This window comes from Protopterus annectens, chromosome 1.part0, assembly GCF_019279795.1.
Source record: "Protopterus annectens isolate FY-2018-M chromosome 1.part0, PAN1.0, whole genome shotgun sequence".
NCBI classification, from domain to species: Eukaryota; Metazoa; Chordata; order Ceratodontiformes; family Protopteridae; genus Protopterus; species Protopterus annectens.
Window position 1 is genome coordinate 1,110,171,027 of NC_056725.1, and position 19,318 is coordinate 1,110,190,344.

General features: G+C 42.5%; 1 protein-coding gene across 1 annotated transcript in view; it reads left to right on the forward strand.

Annotated features, from left to right (window-relative positions):
• MCHR2 (melanin concentrating hormone receptor 2) overlaps window positions 1-19,318 on the forward strand; it is a 2,243,283-nt gene that overhangs the window by 1,993,404 nt on the left and 230,561 nt on the right. The window lies entirely within an intron of this gene.

Sequence of the window (19,318 nt, forward strand, 5' to 3'; positions counted from 1 at the left end):
GAGGTGTGGCCGGCACAGCTCAACAAGTTGCTGTATGGTGTCCCGGTCCACCCTGTAATGCTCTACTATCTCCAGATCATGTAGCCCCTGGCAGGTTACCCTGGGTCTGAACACTCTTCTCCTCCTCCGGTGCCTGAGATGGTTGTCAGCATCATCCTCCACATCACCATCAGTCTCCAACACATGCTGGTGAATCAAAGCTATGGCAGCCCCTAACATGTACATATTAAAAGTTCCCCATTTGTATACACAAATGGTGCAGAGTGTCTGGGAATACACAAATGTGTGTGAGGTGCTTTCACCCTTTATACTATTGTGCAATGGATGCTGCTGTTGTAATTGGGTGTGTATGTGCAATTCCAGCTGCACACAGTAGACCACCTATACGTGGTCGTGTGTGTGTGCCATACATGTTTGCTGTGTGTGCAGGTGGAGAAGGGTGTCAGTCCATGGGTGCCTACACTGTCAGTGTGTGTGCTATATGTTCCCTCTTTGCCAAGGCATGGGCATACTGGTCACGCCTCCGTCTGCCTACTGGGGCTAGCACAGGGTGTTCGTGGTCTGAGTCTGTCTGTGCCTCTGGGGCCCCTTGGCAATAGTGGTGGGCTGTGAGGGCCTTCACCATTCTGTCCCTGCTGCAGCTGTTTCCCCAGGATAATATTGTGTAGCATGGCACATACTATGAAGATGTGGGCACACGTGCTTGGAGAGTACTGCAGTGCTCCACCAGATATGTTCAAGCAACGGAACTGTGATTTCAGCATCCCAAACACATGCTCTACGATGATTCTGGTTTCTGCGTGTGCCTCATTATGGCGTTCTTGCATGGGTATGCATTTCTGATGGGAGTCATCATCCACTGTTCCAGTGCATAGCCAGCGTCCTCCACCAAGTGGACATATGGAATGTCCCCCCTGGAAAATACCTGACACAGCTGTGAAGCATGCCAGATGTGGGAATCGTGATAGCTTCCAGGGCTGCCAGCACAAACATCCATGATAATGCCCTGGGAATTGCACACGACCTGCCAGTTGATGGACGGGTATCCCTTGTGGTTTATGTAGCACCTACCTCGCTCACTGAGTGGTGTCCTGATGTGTATGTGCATGCAGTCTATTGCACACAGTACCTCCCGGTAGTCTGCCACATGGTGGAAGAGACACATATTGCTGGCCATCTCCTCCTGCATTCAGAGGAAGTATATGTGCTCATTGGCATGTGGTAACATTGCATCCAGGAACTTGTAGAGTACCTTGGATGCTGATGCCTGTGAAATCCCCATGATATCCCCAATTGGCCTTTGAAAGGTACCTGTGGCTAGTATTCTCAAGCTTACACATACCTTCATGTCCACTGGGATGGATTCCCCTCTGTTATTTCTGGCTCTGAGGTGTGGCCGGAACAGCTCAACAAGTTGCTGTATGGTGTCTCTGTCCACCCTGTAATGCTCTACTATCTCCATATCATGTAGTCCCTGGCAGGTCACCCTGGGTCTGAACACTCTTCTCCTCCTCCGGTGCCTGAGATGGTTGTCAGCATCATCCTCCACATCACCATCTGTCTCCAACACATGCTGGTGAATCAAAGCTATGGCAGCCCCTAACATGTACATATTAAAAAGTTCCCCGTTTGTATACACAAATGGTGCAGAGTGTCTGGGAATACACAAGTGTGTGTGAGGTGATTTCACCCTTTATACTATTGTGCAATGGATACTGCTGTTGTAATTGGGTGTGTATGTGCAATTCCAGCTGCAGGGTATCTTAATTATGGGTTTTACAGCAGGTACTGCTATTGTGGGGCCTTTGGTGTTGACTTACACTTGGCTGCCATGATTCATCTATTGCCCTTTACTTCACTTTTCAACCCAATTCCCCTCCCATTGTCAGGCAGGCATGCATCCAGCTGCCTGCTTTCTTGTTTTGTACTTTCCCAACCCAGGATTGTGTAGCGAAATGTGCTATGTAGCTGATCTGCTGCAAGTTTGCTTTGTTTTGCTTTGACATTTCTCTTTTCTTTGCAGTACGGCACATCCCCTTTCCTGTTCTGCAGGTAGCTGCTAGTAGCCTTGTTAGCTGTTGTCAATGTCCCACTGTGAGTTCCTAGGTGTTAATTACTCATTTGTACTCCAATTACCATGCTGCAGCATTTCCTTATTGTCTTCCCATATCCTTCCTGTTTCAGCTGTGGTACACAGCTGTTTACCGGGTTTCAAGCACGTTTTCATCCACGTTCACATGCACTTTCAGTTACCTTGTGTGCTCCCAGCTAAGCAAAGCTATGGCTACTTCCATACCCCTATCCTGCGGCTTTGCTTAGCAACAGACAACCCAGATTAGCAATGCTCCAATGTGCTTACAGCTAAGGTGGTGCACCCATCTCTTGATGTCATCTTTATCTCCAGGCCACACTTTGGTGTTGCACCACTATGCTGTGAGGTACATCCTTACACCAGTGGGGATTTTGCGATTTAGTATTACTTGACTCATTGGCATGGCATTGACTACAAATTCCTAGTTACTGCACAGAACACTGTCACAGACCCTTAGCAACCCTTGTGCCATGGTTGTGGTGTAGCATGCGTGCCATTGACTATTATGGGGAATTTATGAAATGTGTTACATTGCTGTTTTATTACATATAAATATATTTTCATTGTGATCCCGTTTGCACATCGATGCAATGCGATTTTCCTTTGTGTTAGTGTGGCCATGACATTAAATGTTATTTTTTATGTGTTGTGCATGTTTTTTATGCCATTGGCTATATATTTAGCAATTGGCATATATTAACATTATAATATGTGAGTTTGGACCACTGTCATGGCTCCGATTTTATGTCTGAAAAAATGTAAACTGTTTTTTTGTGTTTACATTTCTGCATGCTTACACTACGCCTGCACCACTTCAGGAATCGCTATATACTTTCATTTGCATGCTACACTGCTGTGCATGGGGTAATTAGCATACATGCACCGGGAGCTGCGCAGCTGTGGTGTATGCTGGTAGTGCACATGGAAACAGCTCATACCTGAATTGCTTGGCGGCCATATTTGGCATTAGATTTGGCCTGCGGCTGGAGCAAGCTTCATGAATCCTGGGAACTTGTACCAATCCAGACTAAGACTACCTTATGTTCCCCTCCTCACATCCTCTTGTCCCCCCTTTTCCTACCCTGCCTCCCATAGTCAGATCTTTATACCCCCTTTTTTATCTTCCTCTCCCTCTTATATTCTTCTCTACTCTTCCTGCTTACATCTCGTATGATGCATATCAGCTGTATGTTTGTTAGCATACTTAACTATAACTGCCAATTTAACAAGTTTAAAAGACGTAAATGTTTATTCTTTCAATTTATCCAAGAATAGTTATCAGCTGGGCACACTATGAATTCCTGTGTTTACAGTGTCACCTCTAATTTTTATGGTGTAGTTCTGCATTTTATGTAACACAATTGCTTTCTTCATATATCCTTACAGTTCATGTTACAACAGTTTTACTTACTTTGCATTGTTACTTGTTTTGATTGTGTGGACCTTTTCTCCCCGGGCCTCAGCTGAAAATGGACCTGTGACCAGTCGGAATTTCCCAGTAAATAAATAAATAAATAAATAAATGAGAATAATTATCCTGGAAATTATTACTAGAGATGTAGTACACCTCCAGGTACTCGATGAAGCCCAGTTTGATTTCATCAAGGGCAGATCATGCCTCCCAACCTGGTGGACTTATTTGAGAAGATAACCAAAGCAATGGATGAGGGAAAAATGGTTCACACTCTCTACTATGGCGTGACAAGGCATGTGACACTATACCCGCATCAGGCATTGTTGACAAACTCAAGAGGTTAGGTGAAAACTAATATGTCAGCTGTGGCCTGGTGGATAGCAAAGTGGATCACAGATGGGACCCAAGAAGTGCGCCTTGGGGAGTCCACCTCTACAAAGAGGCCAGTCACAAATGGACTCCGTCATGAATCAATCCATGGACCGCTCCTTTTAGGCATTTATTTCTCTGAAGTCAGGGCCACTGTCAGTGGTCTCTGGCTGAATACATTTGCGGATGACTGCAAATTAAGAGCTGTCATTGAAGCCCACACTGACACAAATGTTCTCCAGGAGTGGCTGATAGAGACATATAACTGGTGTCAGAGCCATGGACTAACAATAAATGCCAAGAAATGCACAATACTATACTTTGGGAAGTCATCCACCCCCAGTAACTATAATACTGACAGCACACCTTTAAAAGATGACCCAGTAGTCAGGGACTTAGCGACACACAGATAGTAATCTAGGCATTGTCTGTCACATGTATACAGTATTGGGGAAACCATCCTATGTTGTGCAACTGATGAACAAAGGTATGACATGCAAGTCCAAGAAGTCATTGTTCCACTGTATTTGACATTCATCAAACCTATCAATGCCACCTTTGGTATGCACCTAACCAGGCATGTCTGACAATTGGAACATCCACAGAAGTTCCTCACTAAGCCAATACAGGGCATAGTAAAATATCCTCTGCAGACCATGTCAAGGCCCTGTCCCTGTATTCTGTGTCCTACAGCCTTTGGAAGGGAGATGTATGCCTGACATACAGGGCATTGTCAGACCCCACTGTGGACCTCCTGCATAGCAATGAAACAAGTAGCACCAGAATTACCCATTCTTTAGACCTACACCTTGCCTGTGGTATAACTATACCATGCTAGAGAGACAGGTATGCCTCCCAGAGACTACACCCTATAAATGGAACAGACTCCCCATTCATGTGAAGCAGAATTTTGCCCTAATGCTAATCAAGTGCAAGTTACACAACTGGATGGCGAAGAGGACAATCATCCCTGGCTTGGGACATATGTATCTAATGGCAAACTGTAAATGGTTCATCTCCCTGATTGTAAATGTTTCATCTCGCAAAACCCTGATTACATTTATCAAGGATATCAGACCTTGTCAAAGATTTGGGATGCATGGCTAGGGTTAAAGAAGCACTTGGGTTCGTTAGCCTAGTAAACACCTATAAATCTATGAACCCATGAACCTATACTGTATTACCTTTCTGATGACATTTCTCTCCTGTGCTGAAATTCAGTCCTGTCCTCTGATGTTGATGCGTTGATTGTAGATGTGTAACCATACGTGTGTACTACACAATCCTGAAAGTGAAATGCAAACATTTCCATGAGAAACATTTCATTGTGTGACTCCACAGCCCTTACAACAGCATCCAGCATAACATACTCGATTATTATGCTATACACATTAGAAATGGCAAAGTACAATATCTCTAAATGACCAGTACAAGTAGCATGTCAACAGCAACAATGGATGAAATGAACTCATACTAATGTAGATAGTCACTCTATGCATCAGAAACATAGCTTTATTTATCTGCATCCATGAGAAAGATGATAGGGATGTGGCACAGTTATCAGCACTTGCACAGGGTGTTGTCTGGGGGTGCAGGAGGCCTAGGCTGACCCAATAGGATGGCAAGCATGTGTGTGTGAGTCAGGAAGGGAAGCAGACAAGATAGACCATGGAAATGTTGCATGTGTGTCTGTAGGTGCCCTCAATGTGACAGTGGTGTGTGAGTGTCTTCATCAACACAGCCAAGCTCAGTGCTAGCCCTACTTGTCTGTATGTTGGACAGCTGTGAGTTGTGCATGGTAGAGGTGACAATTCATCATCTTTTCCCCCAAACATGAGAACTGGTTCTGCCAGGAGATGCACTGGCATCTCCATGCCCAAAGTCAGATGCTGTGCTACTCTGTGGATGACTGATGTCTGTTGGGAAAGTGCCCTTGACCGCAACACCAAGGACCATGAGCCTATGGCCTGCTGCATCTTGGTGTGGACAGTGCACTCCCCTCTGGAGTGCTATGGGAGTGTGATTGTTCACAACCATGTTGACTCTCAGCAGATGTAGTTGCTGACCTATACCCACAAGGATGACGCTCAACTCCAATCAGACGTTCCATTACAGACAACATGCGTTCCAAGACAGATAGTGCATGGTCTGTCTTAGACCTACCTCTTTCCTCTGTGTCAGTCAACCATTCCAGGGTATCAGCCACATGGTGGAGGTAGTAATGGACGTCAGACTGTGCTGCATCCATAACCCTGAGCATTCATCGGGACTTCCTTTATGAACGTGCCTGTGTTTCCATGACAGCCCTAAAAATATACCAAGTGACACGTGATGAGACACCTGCGGCTGGTGGTGGAGGGACAGCAGGCCTTGTATGAGCACCCCTATCAATCCACCTGTACGGAGCTCACCAGCTGTTTGGCTATGGCCAGTGTCGACTGTGTTGACAGTCACTGAAGCAACAGTAACCACGCTTCCCTATTTAATGTCCCCACCTTCCGACTGTCCAGTATCTGTGGTCTCAGGGGACTGGGCATGCATAGGCATACTGTCTGTGTACGGTGATAATGAGGGTGGATGAGGGATGTCAACCTCTGTGTCTGATTCAGCATCTGCAACCCCCAGCTCTGCCTCAATTTGGCCACCATCATCATCAGAGTCTGAGGAGATACTGACATCACATTGTGAAGGGGACAAAGACCAAGCACCATGGTCACCTGTGATAAAAAGGAAAAATCAATACATTAATACATGCACTACTATGTTCTGCAGTACTATGGTGCAATATATGTTAAACTGTTTACACTGCTGTCACTATTACAGACTTGTATACCCCCCAACCTCCCATAGTAGGACATGTGGACATTATTTTCTAACCCCGGTCTGTTGGTATTTGGAAATAATTACTCATTAAACAAGAATATTAAGAACAAAACATAAATTATGTACACTGCTGGCATTCTGCAAAAATCTGCACAGTTGACTGTTATGATAACCTATAACATCCTGACAATACTGTCAAGTCAATCACTATGGTCACACCTATAAGGCAGAGGTAGGAGTCTAAACTGTGGACATTCAGAAAATATCTGAACAGGTGGCAATCATGCAGACAGTACATCAATCCAGCCAGCAGGCCTGGGATGCCACTTTAGTGAATACATTGAATTATATATACATCTCTGACAAAACAGTTTTGTGCTTACCAGTAGCAGGATCACAGCCTCTTCCAATTTCTGATGGTTCTGAAAAAATGGCTGAGGTAATGGCAACAACACCAGATGTTACAGTATAACAGGGGGTAACATGTCCAAATATTTCACATTTACAGTAGCTGCTATGTTAATAGGTATGTTGGTCACAATCTCTATATTAGCGTAAAACTGCAGCTAACCTCCCATTAAAACACCTGACACCCATGGAAAACTATATACACCTTGACACACTTAATGCAACAGTATGCCAATGCTGATCTAACTAAGCATAACTGGATGCTCATCTTGAGAGGAATGAGAGGAACCTACGTCCACAATATATTGACTTATTGATGCCTGGAAGCTATCCTATGTTGCAAGGTTTGCCAGGAATTCTTCTGCGGCTGAGAGAGGTTGTTCTGCTGCAGGCCCACCTCCAGTGACCTGATGATAACTGGCCACGTCAGCTGCATGTCTCCATGCTGAATTTATCATATATGTGGCACGGTGTTGCACCTGTTCATAGCTACGATTCTCCTGACCCATGGCATTGATGTTATGCACCAGTTCATCTCACAGGGCTGCACGCTTTGGCCTATATCCCTGCCTCTGGACAGCAGGACCTGGTAATGTTGGCACAAATCCTCAATGATGAGGTTGTCTTCCACCTCAGTAAATGGTGCCCTGCGACATGCATGAATAATGTTTCCTGAAATATAAATAAATGAGAACACGTCAGGATCTCATGCATAGGATTACAGTTTGTAGAGATACAGCAATAAAGGAGTGCTGTCAGCATTCACAGCTTGATTACACATCTCATATTCAGCAGGTTGCCAAACATAAAATGGTGTGGACACAACTAGGATAGTAGCAATAGTTACCTTTTCCTGTCTGTGCCATGACAGATACTCACGTATGATCAAACACCCAGTACAGGAGTCCATTGTAGTGTGAACAATAGCAGGAAAAATCACCACCCCCATGTAATATGTAAGCAACAGTGTCAACAAAATAGCAGTGTACAATTACAACTGCTATCAAAGGAAGTAGCCAGGAGACCTGCGTACCTAGTTATCACACAACATTATACCCTTGTTGTACTCTACATCCTCTCTACATGTAACATGGCTAGAGTTCAATGCCATGTCATCAGTACAGTTCTAACAAAGGCTTACTGATGTAAACCCCATCCTGCAGAACACAATACACATAATATTTCTCACAACAGTGTCATATCCATTAAGTTTGTAAGGCAAAATACTAAAAGAAACATATTAGTCATAAGTGATTCCATTGTGGGACACACAGATGTCCATCTCACAAGGCTGGATAAGGAGAGGGTTACAGTCAGCTGTCTATCAGGTGACAGGATCCGCCATATCACACCTGCACTCACATATTCTCACAACAGGTACTGTTGTTATTCTATCATAGTCTATCTGGTGTGAATGTCTTGAGACATACCTCTCTGGACTATATGAAGAGAGACATGACTGAACTCTCAGACTATGTGTCTCAGGCAAGTATGTCCCTAGCCTTAAGCAGCATTTTACCTTCAACTAGGATGATGCCTCAATACAAACAGAAAATAATTGTCCTCACTAATTACCTTAGCTTCTGGTGTCATTCTAAGGGGATACAGTAACTGTCACCCTAGGATGACATCGATGAACCTCGCGATACTATGCCAAAGATGGTCTTCATCTGTCACCCCTGGGATTTCAGCTACTGGCCAAGGCTGTTGCCACTGCTATAGTGCCTGTTTTAAGCAGTGTGTCAAGGACAAAATTCACAATTTAGAAACCCCATCTAAAAACAACCACAAGATTATGCTGCTAAATGATAGGTTTCTTAACATGAAACTGCACTGACTGGCAGTAGTCCTCACCTTGGAAGACTTACACACTTGAGCAGTCATGGAGAACAGCTTCATGACTGTGAAGAGCACCCTGACCATATTGGGCTATACCTCCTTCCACACATTTAGATCACAAACTGAAGGCATGAAAACTAAAGGAGGCGGTGTATCTATATTCATTACAGATAACTAAACCTCCAGATTGGTTAAACAGTAGGATTCCCTGGAGATACTTCATGCACAATTAACTATTGGTAGGACACCTATTTAAGTCATTGCTAGCTACAGGACCCTATATATGACTCAGAACACCCACTCTACCTATTTGGATCTACTTGAGTCTACCAAAATTCATCCAAATACCCTGGCTTTGTGTGACTTTAACTAACCATCCACTGACCGGGTAAATTTCTCATGCTGTAGCTCACTTTCCTAAAGTTTCCTCAACTTCATTAACTCCAATGCACTGGATCTGCTGGTTGACACCTCCACAATGGGTGCAAACATCCTGGATCTGCTGCTTACCAATATGGGAGGGCCACTCTAGCATCCCCACTGTGAGATCTTCCCTAGTGAATATGACCACAAATCAGTCCCATTCAAAGTAACTATCACACCACCCCTCCCAACAGCAAAGAAATTAAAACAATTCTCCAAAGCACATCATTACCTCCTACATGATTGACTAAATATCTGTACTGCACCTCACTCCTCAGAGGGAAATAGCAACTATGCCAAGTTCTACACCAATGCTTTATACAAACACTTGTTTTACTGCATTGACTCAGCCATACCTCATAGGACCAAACCAAGCTCCACAAGGAAGAGCAAACCTACCTGGTGGACAACTGCCATTAAAAGGCTTTACAATAAGAAGGAGAAATTGCTGTCGAAGAGTAAGAGGGAGGGAGCCCTAAACTGGAAATACTCCTTCCTCAGCTTAAACACGCCAATAAGACTTCTTCTGAGGTCCTCAAAAGCAAACTATGAATCCAAATTAGATTCCTCCACTGAGGACAACCATAAGGCATTCTTTAGTTACATCCATTACCTAAAAGAACAGGCCCAGATTTTTGCCGAACTGGTAGTTAATGATACCACAAATACTGAGCCTGTGGACAAAACTAACTGCTGACACGTTCTGTGAAAACTTCACTCCCCTGTCCCTGCCATACATACCCCATGACATCCCTACCACCTGTCCCCTACCTTGTATCTCTAAAGAGTAAGTCATAAATGTCCTCTCTAAGGCCAAATACATAGCATCTATGGGACTTGATGACATCCCAGACTGCAGCATACATTGGCTCCAAGAAGAATTAACAACATCATTGGGTACTCTTTTCAATCATAGTCTAACCACTGACTTGGTCCCTGATGAATGGAAAATGGCCACCATTATTCCCTTGCACAGAGGTGGTGCTTCCACTGACCCTGGGAACTATAGACCTATTAGCCTGACTAGCCTTATCTGCAAGGCCATGGAGTGAATCATCATGGACCTTATCAACAAAGATATAGGTAAGCTCGAAACACTTGCCCCTCCTCAGTTTGGATTTGTCAAAGAGAGATAATACCTGTGAAACATTGTGGACCTCTTTGAGACAGTCACTGAGGACCTAGATGAGGGGAAATCTGCACATACAGCCTACCTAGACTTAGCCAAAATGTTTAACACTATCCACAGTCAGGCATCATTAACAAACTCATCCAGCTAGGTATCAACCCTTATATCATTAGATGTGTCGCTAACTAGCCCACTGATAGATCACATATAGGCAAAATAGGGGAATCCACCAACAACAGCAGACCTGTAACTAGTGGTGTTCCACAGGGATCTGTCCTGGCATCTCTCCTGTTTCTGACCTAGTTATCCAAAGTAAAATCTAAAACTAAAGCCCTGTGGCTGACAAAAGATGGGTGATGAATTGAAACTGGGAGCAGTCATACAATCTTCAAATGATGTCAATATCCTTCAAGAAGGTCTTACACACACAAATGACTGATGCCAAAGTCATGGCCATAAGCTCAGTGCAAAAAATGTATTATAATCCCTCCCAATATGTGCAATGTTCCTGCTAACTACCACATCAATAACAAAACCCTAAGTATGCATTCACTGGTGAGAGACCTGGGCACACAGGTTGACAGTAACCTTACCTTTGATCACTATGTCTCCCCAGTAATAAGAATGACATTCTATATTGCTCATCTCATAAGTAGGGCCATTGCATCAAGAAAATGAAAGAAGTTGTAATCTGTCTGTACTCTCCCCTCATCAGACCAATAATAGAATACAATGCCCCTTTTGGTATGCACTTTTCCAAGCACCTGCAGCAATTTGAGAGACCACAAAGGTTCCTCACAAGGATACTTCAAGGTCTTCAGCATCTGTCCTATGTGGATCATCTGAAATCACTGTCACTTTATTCTGTTTCATACTGGCTACTGAAAGGCGATCTATGCCTTGCATATAACGCAGTCTTTGACCATGCAATATTGGAAATTCTGCATATCCGGACATCAAATCGTACACAGGTTACTCACTCTAAAGACCTTAACTTGGTATGTGACAGTAATACAACATCATGGAGGGTCAGATTTGTCTCCCAGAGGTTATGACACCTTTGGAATGGACTTCCACTTCATGTCAAACAGAGCACATCATTGGCCCTCTTCAAACTCATTGTGGATGATTGGATGTGTAACTGTAAACTCACCCCGGGGGTTCCACCTGTGTCCCTCTTGAACCGGGGCAATTGGTGCTGATGATGGAAATAAGGGTAGAACTTGGTTAGGCTTGTAAATAAGGGCTCTATGGCCATTAACCTAGTAACGTCCTATGATATGACTCAGTCATAGTCCATGTGGGAGTACATGACGTGCTACATACCTCCCTAGACTATACTCACAGATACTTATTTGAGCTCTTAGGAAACATCTGTGCAGTCACTGACACATGACTTAAAGCTGAGGGGAGCACACCAACAGTGCAAGGTTATTATGCCTTCCACACATTTAGACCAGCTAATTCACAGGCAGGGACTAAAGGTGGATGTATCTTTATGTACATCAGAACTAAAGATACTTTAAGGCTGGTCAAACAGGACAATGCACTTGAGCTGCTTCAGGCTCAATTCATAATAGGAAAAATACAATACTACTTCCATGCAAGCTATAGGCCTCCCTCTATGATCTAGGGCACACATACTGTGTATGTAATCTTAGAAACACTCACCATCCAAACCAATACCATATTCATGGGTGACTTTCAGTATCCCACTATTAACTGGAAATCCTATACGACAACAAACGTACAGGCACAGAGATTCCTGGGTTTTGTAAACACAAACTCCTTGGACCAGATAGCCAATACACCAATCAGGGGTGCAACCATACTGCATTTGGTCCTCATCAATATGGAAGAGTCATGCACAACCCCATACTGTAACGTCTTCCCTGGTAAGGTCCAAACACAAATTGGTCTCCTTTGAAGTAAAAATAAAACATAGACCCCCAACTAGATATGGAATATTCAGAAACTACTCTAAAGCAAACCTACAGCTATTAGGAGATAAAATGGCCAAATCTCAAACCCACATGAACACTGAGAACACTGCGGTCTATGCAGAAGTGTTCACAGAAACCCTGTACGAGCATGTTAAGAGCTGCATAGAGGCAGCCTTACCCACCAGGGAGAAGTACAGAACTAACTCAAAATCTAGCCACCCTGCTGGAATAACAGAATGAATAGGCTGCATAATAGGATGAAGAAAATCATGGGAAAAATTAGGAGGTGCAGCACACAGTAGAATAAAAGCACTCTCGTCAAAGTAAACAAAAAATCAGAAGAGAAATGAAGTTTACTAAAGCCAGCTTAGAGGTAAGTTTGGGCTCCCAGGTCAAGGACAACCACAAAGCATAGTTTTGCTGTGTCTGCAACTTCAAAGGCAAGATTCAATTGTATGCACATCTCATTGTAAATAGAACCACCTATAATGAGGCAGAAGATATAACTCTTGGCTGATAAATCGAGCTCCAACTCTACCCCTGTCTCCACCCGCTTAACCTCCCCTCAGGAAATACCATCAAAAAGTACCCTACTATCAGTATAGAACATGTTCTTAATGCTCTCTCTAAGACCAAGTACACTGCATCAATGGGCCCAGACAATATCCCAGCATGCCTTCTAAATAGCATGAAACTGCTATCAAATGAAGCATCCAGAAGACCTGTGTACCTAGTTATCACTCAGCATTATACCCTTGCTGTACTCTACACCCTCTGTACATGTAACACAGCTTGAGTTCAATGCCATGTCATCAGTACAGGTCTAACAAAGGCTTACTGATGTAATCCCCATTCTCCCTAAGTATAGTCACACATATGCATCATGTTGGAAACAAAATGGTTGCATACCTGATGGAATACAATAGTCCTCTGTGGAAAGATACTGCTATACAAGTAATGTGTCAACAAATTAGAGATACAAAATAACTCTCATATGCACTGGTTTCCCTATCTAGAAGTCTACCTTTTTAAGATGGTTCCCATTAGCAGGTGATTGCCTCTGAACTAGACAATCTGTGGTTCAGAAATGCTACATGTAGGCTACACAGCTGATTTGCAGTATAATCAGCCAATCCTATGTGACTAGTTAACAAGATATAAGGCTTCAATGTACATTCCATCCCCTTTTTCATATGTTGGGGTGGAAATTAGTGGGGTAAAGATACAACATCAGAACAGAGAGAATGTTTGTAGCAGCTACTTTTTATATACAAATGTGTGTGCTACAGGCTGAAGCTGATGTTGCTACTGCAGGGAATAGGCATATACAGAGACAGTGAAGACTGTGCAGGACAACAACACTTAAGACTAACTGTGGGACGTGTGGCAGCCTTGGTGTACAGCCAGAGCCAGACTGAGGGAACTCATCCCACTGGAAATTAAGGTATGTGCTTAAGGTAAGCATGTTAGGCAAAGGTATCATTAACAGAGTAAAAGGCAACTTTCTTGGTGTGTTCTAGAACAAGGTAGGGGGTAAATTAACCATTATGTCAATCAGATGGACAGCTGCTAAGTCATGTGTTATATCATGGTAGTCATCTGGAATGTGTGATCTGGCAACCCTTGCTTCTAGCACGACCTCCATATGTGTATGTTACTTGTGCATCTGTGGTTGTCTGTAATATCACTAACAAATCATTGTGGGATGCAGTCAGATATTACTGGGCCACATCTGAATTACATACATTAAAATCCTCTGGGAATTCCTGCTAATGCATGAGCTGGCATTCTATGTACTTTCTTGGGTTGTAATGGGACTAGTTTATACGTGGTCCTATATGTAATCCTTTGATTTCCATTATTTGGAAGCAGACATTCCATCTGTACTCTTTGGGTGGATAAATAAGTGATGAGACAGTCATAAATAGCACAGTTTATAATGGTGATGTACACATACATGGATTTTAAATGCTAGACACTGATGTATTTGAACCCAGGACCGTGTGAACCAAAATTGTTTTTAAAGTATTTAACAAATTGTACTACAGAATGACAGAAAGAGCAGGTGTGTTTTTACATGTTGTACAGATAATTGCACACTGAACTGCTGTTATATGTATGGCTTTATGGTAATTTATTTTTCTACCAGATTCCCAGTTAAATTAACATTTTTCCATTAATCTTTTAGCAGATTTGCTGCGCAATGTGCAGCATCATGTAAACATGCTTAACGATGAAAAAATGACAATTACTATGTTTCACTTAAAACACCTGTGTTTATTAATTGGCTGTTTGACTTGGATTGATGCACTGCTGTTCAGGTGAGATGGTACTGGGTTCGAAATGGGGTGTAGGTGTACTTTTTGAACATGACTAGTACACTTTCAAATGCATGTAGTAATACACCACCATTTAGCATAGCTTAGCGATAATTTTTTAAAGAAAAGAAAACTGGGGAGATAGGACAGTGGTGAAATGGGGTGTAAGCAGGGGGAAAAACATAGTGAAAGGCAGATAGGAATATGAAGGAAGGGTGTAAGAAAGAACCATAACTATCCATTTTTTCAACAGCAACAACTGTGCACTTGCAAAGATTTTTAGCTGAATTTCTACTATCACCTCCAGAAAGAAGGGGGTGATGACAACATAAGTGCATTGTCAAAACAATTGGACCAAATTAGGTGTGTCCAGTGGACACGTGTGAAATTGAGAGCTATATATGGGACACATTTTTTGGGGGGTCAGGTACCCCCCCCCCCCTTTTTAAGGAGAAAATACAATGTTGGGAAGGGACATAGGTATGTCTGGGGAAGGTGAGGAAGCATTTGAAGACAGACAGGACATACAAGACAGCAGAGTGGGTTGGTGAGGGACACAACAGTTGGTGAACACCTTGGTTGGGGAGAGAGTTTGGGGATACCAGTCCTATTTACATCAGACATGGTAGCAGTGGAACTCAAGTCCTCACCCATGGAACTGTCAGCACTGCACCTTCACTGCTCCTGGGGAAGCAGTGGTCTAAGCCAGCACATGGGAAGTGACTGCCCCACCAGGATGGACAGCAATCTCTCCATCTGATAAAGGCATGCACAAACAGTTTGATGCACAAGCCTACACACCATGCTTGGCATTTGATCACAGGTAACAAATGCATCCCCTCTACCTCCACTCCCAGAAGGGGCTACACCCCCAGCCTGTGGGGCAGAACTACCTGATGGAGCATGTAGTGCAGGGGCAGCATAGGGAGTGCCACCAGGCTGCAGCACAGATATGCTGGGCCCTGGTGCCTCGGCCGGAGGAACCAAGGTAGGTGGATCACTGGGAACCAGCCTACCTTGTCTCCCTGTGGTAAATAAAATAGAAAAATAAAGGAAAAATAAACATAACACAAACAAATGGAATCAATAATGTAAGAGAAAACAATAATGAATAATAGAAACAAATTGGAAATAATATAATGAGGAACACAGCAATAAATAATACAAATGAAAGTTTTTTTTAACAGCAAAACAATATGAAAATATACATAAGGCCAACATAAGCGGTAATAACAAATAATATGAAAAAAGCAAATGATAATAGTAAATATACTGATTAAACAAATAAAAGAAGAAAAGGTGATGGGTGAGAGGAAAAAGAAGAACATTAGTAACTTCGCAGATAAGGGTCTACTTTATTCTCTCGAAAGCTGAAAAAGGTGAATACAAATAGCGCGACACATAAAGAGCAAACCAAGAATACATCGAACATACTAAACGGCGAAATTTAAAACCTCGAACCGTCATAGTCGGCCAACCCACCGTCCGCAACACACTACCTACACAAACACAATAAAAAAAACACATACACACTAACCAAAACCCTACTTCTAACCCTAAATTAAATCACCAAAACCCTACTACTAACCCTACACTAAACCCCACATACACAACCATCTATGCACTATCCTTTACCCCTCCCTAACCCTAAGGTCCATAACTACTACACACTTCCTTTATGGAGCTATACCCAAACAAACTAAATATTCCACACACATACACTTAACAAAACCCTACCTACCTATTCACTTACCTTAACCTGCACTCTAACCCTAAGGTCCGTAACTATCGCACACTTACCTTACAGAGCTATACCGTAGATGGCCAACTATGACGATTCGACACTTCCCTTTTCACGGTTTTGTTCATTCAATGTATTCGCGGCTTGCTCTTTACGTGTCACGCTATTTGTATTCGCCCTTTTCAGCTTTCGAGACAATAAAGTAGACCCCACAGATAATATAATCAAATATACTACTTACGTATAGATATGTTAGATTTCACTTGTGAGACCACTGTCTGCTATGATGCTTATTTGAGAAACTACCCTGTTCCTTATACACACACACACACACACACACACACACACACACACACACACACACACACACACACACACTATACTTCAGATCACATTGCATCCAGCAATCATTCAGTGTTGCTTATATTGTATATATGATGCTCCACGTACATACCTCTCAACTTATTAGCATGAGACATTATGGGCCAAGCCATACATAATTATGGTACAAAAGTACAACAACAGGGAACATTCTTACATAGTGTGCTCTTACAATAGTAGCAAAGTGTTCTGATAACAGATTTACCATTAAATTGCATTTCGAGTGATGTGGAAATATCTACAATTCAGAGGACTGACATTTTTTTTCTGACATTGATCCTCAGCAATGTGGCACAGACTGGCCAGTAAAACAAGATCATATACCAAACAGACCAGATATATGGGACAGTATTCAGTACATTCTGCCAAAGCCATGACAGTTGAGTGCTATATCCATATACACTGATTACACTCGACAACTGGACAGTCATGGCACAGGTCTATGGGTGTGCACTTCACATGCCAGCATGGTTGTGTTTTATTGATGAAATGCTAACACAGTATAGAAAACTGCACAATATCTCAGCTGGCTGGTGTGGGATTAGAACCCACAAGCAGTGACTACAGGAATACTAAACCTTTTATTTGAATAAAAATATCACAGCACCATCTCCTTTTACACTTTATGGATTCAAGTTGCTTCAAATCTTGCATTTACAGACATGGACAACTGTCTAGGACGTCTGTTAGCTAATATGTTTCTCCTACTTAGTTATTGACTGCAATGTACAGCATATTTCAGATAATGAGCAGAACACAACATTGACTCTTAATCTGGGTATTCCACAACATTAACTAATGGTTGGAAGCTATGCTACACAGTACTGCATGCTTACTTACTTTAACTTGCTTTACCAGTTCAGATATGCACTGACTCATTAATGAAAGTCTGTAATGTCACAGGTATTTCATACATGACTGTTAAGACTACAATATATGTATTTAATTTATTTTATTATTAAGTTATGCATTAATTACTTTATTTATTTTCTTATATACCACACATGCCTCAACCTGGCCAAAAGCCTCGTACAAGATTGTACATTGCAAGCCCTCTCTTCTGCAGCTATACTAAGAGAAGCAAACCATTATGCATACCAGTTTTGCACAGATTCAGCTTGTATATTTATAAATTACTAGAAAACATACTTACATATCTGTGGGGTGTTCTCTGCCTGTGCCTCTTGGATCCAGTCATCCAAGGTTCCCCTCTTCCTTTGATAGAGGTCATCATAATGGTGATGACACTGCTCATGAGTGTGAGGGATGCCAGTTGCACTGGTCAGGTCTCTGGCCAAGCTATCCCAGGCCTCAGACTTACATTCTGATCCCTGATCATTGCCCTCCAGCAGCTGGGTTCCATAGTGCTCTACCAGTAGTCCAATGAAAATCTTAGACTTTTGCACACCCCACCATTGTGCCCTAAAATGCACACATTCCCCCACAATAGCAGACATATCCACAGTTAAGGTCAGGCTCTAAGGAATAGTGTGAAATTCCCACCTATTACCCTTTAAATAGGCTGCATTCCCACCATTGTGCATCATAATGTAACTTTCAAAAATCTGCTACATTGCTTAGGATCATGTAAACTTGCACAACCCATGTTTAAGTGAAGCTTATCAATGTACAAACAGGAAAAGACTGTTAACCATGTTTAAGTGATGCTTAGCATCATGCACCTTTTCTAAATGTAACAATTATTGAATTTAGACTCAAGCGATATTTCAGTTACCTGACACAGTTTCAAAGTAGTATATGTAAAAGGTATTACTGCCCAGGACTCAAACCTGGGACCTACTACCCTGTAGGTCATAATTCAACCTATCAAGCTACTGGGATAATGAAGGAAACTCATATCTTCAGATATACTGCAAATGTGCTTGTAAGCATAGCACAGCTTTGCTGCATGGCTTTGCATGTTGCTAAGCACCACAGAACTACAACAATTAAATTCATCTGGTTTCTACTTTTAGCTGTCTAGCATATGTCTAATGCATAAGTGTGCAGCTCTAAGTATAGCTCAATAATGAAGTGCATTGCACAAACAAGCACATAAAATAAAAAAAAAAATAAAATTTAACACATTCAGTTTCTATTTTTAGATGTCTGGCACATGTCTGATGTATGGCAGAGCTAAGCATAGCTAAATAACAACCCACATCGCACAAACAAGCACTTAAAATATTAAACAAATTTAAATAAATCCAACTTAGTGAAATAAAATGTTTTGCAGACCTTTCAGTAAGGGTTAATGGGCTATGTGGGTGTGCTGTTGGTCTTACACGGATTCAGTATCCACGTTGTTCTGACTTCTTTTAGGTGTGCACCACAATTAGTATGTATGGTGCCCTGCTGAGGGAGAATCGTGGCCGTTAACACTGATACATTCCATGTAGGCTCTGCACGGAGCCTACACAGACTTTATTGAATCCTGA